The following is a 4,032-nucleotide window of genomic DNA, read 5'->3' as shown; positions in this document are numbered from 1 at the left end:
GCAGCATATTGTTTGCAGATTTGGTGTAAAATACTATAACCCAATAATAAGGTTAAATGGACGAAATACCTTAACAGAATTTTCTGAAGTTTGTAGAAATTTTTTGGGGATTTTTCGGAGTTCGTATGAGATAATTTTGCGGGGATGAATTAATAGGCATGAGAAAGGCCTGTTTAGAAACACCCAAAAGTAGGAGTTGATTTAGGAAAGTACGTAGGGTTTGATTAAACCAAACCTAAGTTTCCTAATTAAATTATTTTCCTTTTCTTTTCTCTCCCGAGTCGATCCCTTCCTACTCCCTTCTCACGCGACACCGAACTTCTCTCCTCTCTTCGCCCTCGCCGAATTCCTCTCCTCATCTCACCACCGCCGAGCTTTTCCCCTCGTCCTTTGCCTCCTCACCACCGACCCTCCTCTCCATCTCTCACGATCTAATCTCCTTTGCCCTTTCCTTGCGATCTTGCCTCACTGCCACAACCTAATCGCCGAGGTCAACTGCCCCAGCGCTGACAGTCGAAGCACCACCTAGGGATCAACCAGTGATGTAGTCGCCAATGGCCGTCCCGAGAACCATGGGATCTCTACTCTTCTTCGTCACCACCGCTGATCCAGTCATCGTCGACCCTTCTCCAGCCTAGGCCAAGAGTGCTGACTCCCCTTTATGCATTGCCCTGACCTCATTGCCCTCGGCTATGCCCTTTCTCTCATGCCGACATTACTGTTCCAGTCGCTTTTCTCTCTTGCGATTCTCTCGGTGCTGCCGCAAGTGTTCACTTGAGGATTGAATCGGAGCAATGGTTGAAGGCTCATCAGTGGTAGAACCCTAGCGATCTGTCCACTATTGCAATATTTACCCTTCACCGGATTTGAAAACGTAATCACCAGATCCTTTCCTCCATTCACAAGATAGTATGGTGAGTATCTTTATCATTGTTTTCTTCATACCTGATCAATAGTTGAGGTACTCATCTGATCTGTAGGTGGGTTACAGTTCCAATCGGTAGCATTAACAACCTACTGAATTCCGACAAGCAAGTGCTGATTTGGGGTTCTTGACCTAGAAGGCAGTAGCTTCATTTAACACCGGTCGGAACCTCCGGCAGCAACTTATTCAGCCAAGAGTCTACAGAGGCATCTCTAGTTGGGTAAGTTGTATTGGAATTGATTCAAGTTTAGCTTAAATCAACTTGATTGTGGAATGAGGATGATTGAAATCAAATTGTTAAAATAGGTTGATTAAGCCTCAGTAAGTGGATGGATTAGGTGAAGTCAATTAGGTTTTCATGATTGGATTTGGATTTAGGTAGCTAGTAATGTATGAAGGGATTTGGTTGTAATGGTATGATTTAATGCAGGACACTAGTCGGAGACACATCCCGACGCGAAGGTAGTTTGAGACGATCGTTTTGATGTGGGAGTTATGTTGGCACGATCTACGATAAAGGCGGGTATCTCTTGACTTAGCTTTTATGATATTGTCACTTTGATATGCATAGTAATTTATAACTAGTAGCAATGATCATGCTTAGATTTCCCTTGGTATGTCACTATTTGTTACCTATAGTATGTTCTGTTTGTTGCTTGTTATGTATCCATGTTTATATCTCTTGATTATTGCCATGTGTACCTTAGTTGCTAAAGGAAGTGAGATACTAGGCTTCACCGAGTATAGGTCTAGTTTTTTTTGGATTTTATTATCCGACATGTGTACTTAATTTATGATACCTAGGTCATGGTATGATTTATTTTCCTATTTGATACATATTATGTGGAGGTGATTATGATTAGGATTTACATGCTTACTGTCATACACTATCTCGCATGATTGCATGCTGTGCGATTGTCTGGTCCATTATTATTGAGCACATCAACATTTGCATGATTTGCACACAAAATCACTCATGGGTTAGTGGTACATCAGGCAGGGTGTGTGCAGTTGCTCTGTCAGTGCTCCGTTGGTCCACTCATAGGTAGCGTGACGTAGCGTGGTAGCACGTCAAGGATCTCTCCTCTGGACTGACTTAGGGAGATGAGAGCATTGCACTCCCCACTCTGTTTGGGGTAGGAGGATAGGTGTACTCTGACAGCATCCTGTCCACTCGGTCACTCAGGAGCAGTGATGACAAAGTACACAATTGTCATAGCCCTACCCACTCGGTCTCACCATTGCGTGTGAGATGACTGACTGACATCAGGGATGACACATGTCATTTTGCATCATATTGCATGATTGCATTTATTACTTGTGATTGCTGTATATTGGTTGCTGCATTTTGGTATTTACATATGATTGATATGTATACAGGAGACATGAGGTATTTGGTCTGACGATCGTATGTTCCGAATAGGAGGCCTTGGTGAGTATAGTTTCTTCAGCCTTTCAGACTGTATTTCCAACTTTTGTTCAGGAAATTGTACCACATGATTATTTCTGTTAGTTATATCTTGTTAGGCATGTCAGCTTCATATCCGCTGAGTTCTTTGAACTCACACTGTTGAGCTATTTCTATTTCAGGTAGCAGGTAGATTTTTTGGAGTCGCTTGGAGTATCTTGTCTGCCGGTTCCCACATTACATCTGAAGACCTATTTCTGGTTTTCATTTGTACTTTATTTGGTCTATGTTTTTGGTTTACTTAGCAATGTAAATTTATGTTTTGGTTCCAGAGTGTTTTGATATGGTGTCTTGTATTGTTTTGTTGTGTTGTGTAAGCCTAGCCGGCTAGCAGTCCTTGTTTTTTGTCTGTGATGGTTTTTTGACATTTTCCAATGTGTTTTTAGTTTTTAGTACAGCCAAGTGGGCTGTTAGATATATATATATATATATATATATATATATATATATATATATATATATATATATATATATATATATATATATATATATATATATAACTGCGTGGTTGTATTTTTTGTGTTACAACCGAGTGGGCTGAATATAAACTGCGTGGTTGTGTATATATTCCAGTCGTGTGTGACTGATGTATATCTGTGGATGTAGAAATTATTCAGATTGTCACTGGTACAGGGGAGATGCTACCAGATTTTCCTCTGGTTGGGACTCCTCGGGGCATGACATTTGGCATTATAGACAAAATAGTTTCTGATAATGGAAGGCAGTTTCAAGGAAGGAAAATCAAAAAATGGTGCTCTGATTATGGCATTATACAAGCTTTTACCTCTATGGTATATCCACAGAGTAATGGACAAGCCAAAGTGACCAATAGAGAAATTATCAGAGAATTTAAAACCAAACTAGATCATGTTGGCGGTAGTTGGGTAGATGAATTGCCCAGTATATTATTGGCATATCGTACTACTCCTCGAGAGGCTACAGGAATCACTCCTTTTCATTTGGTTTATGGAGGTGAAGCGGTAATCCCAATTGAGGTTGGAGTGGAGTCTGATCGGAGAAGGCTTTATGATGACAACAACGCATATCGACGTCTTATGGAGCTTGATTTAATAGATGAAGCGCGGGATAAAGCAGTAACCTGACTTATCTCTTATCGATAACGGATGAGGTAAAATTACAACAAAAGAGTTATTCCAAGGTTCTTTCAAATAGATGATTTGGTATGGAAGCACATCAAATCTGTAGGAGATGTTAACAAGCTAGAGCCGCAATGGAGAGGACCTTACAAAATCATACAAAAACTTGTATCGGGCGCTTACTACCTTCAAGATGCAGAAGGGAGAAGACTCGAACGACCTTGGAGTGCTAATCATTTATAGCCATATAGGGCTTAACAAAAACGCCTATAAGTTATTTACGTATTTTGTTTACATATGACAAATGAAATGCAGGCAATATTATTTGGGAAAAATACATATCTCTCTTTAAACTTTCATAACAGTCGATCGGGGACCCTAAGGAGTGACCGGTCTAGCTTCCTTAGGGGCAACGAGAGACTTTAAACCTCCATAATAGTCGATCAGGGACCCTAAGGAGTGACCAGCCTGACTTCCTTAGGGGGAACCGGAGACTTTAAACCTCTATAACAGTTGATTGGGGACCTTAAGGAGTAATCAGC

General features: G+C 40.8%; 2 long non-coding RNA genes across 2 annotated transcripts; both read left to right on the top strand.

Annotated features, from left to right (window-relative positions):
• Nucleotides 1-261: 261 nt before the first annotated feature.
• LOC122049063 lies at nucleotides 262-1,449 on the top strand. The gene is made up of 3 exons (XR_006130800.1): nucleotides 262-914; nucleotides 981-1,145; nucleotides 1,356-1,449. It is a non-coding gene; the product is annotated as an uncharacterized LOC122049063 (long non-coding RNA).
• An 850-nt stretch (nucleotides 1,450-2,299) lies between these two features.
• On the top strand, nucleotides 2,300-2,788 carry LOC122049064. The gene is made up of 2 exons (XR_006130801.1): nucleotides 2,300-2,357; nucleotides 2,516-2,788. It is a non-coding gene; the product is annotated as an uncharacterized LOC122049064 (long non-coding RNA).
• Nucleotides 2,789-4,032: the final 1,244 nt, after the last annotated feature.

The sequence above is a fragment of the Zingiber officinale genome, chromosome 2B (assembly GCF_018446385.1).
Source record: "Zingiber officinale cultivar Zhangliang chromosome 2B, Zo_v1.1, whole genome shotgun sequence".
NCBI lineage: Eukaryota > Viridiplantae > Streptophyta > Magnoliopsida > Zingiberales > Zingiberaceae > Zingiber > Zingiber officinale.
This window is presented reverse-complemented; position numbering and strand designations above follow the sequence as displayed.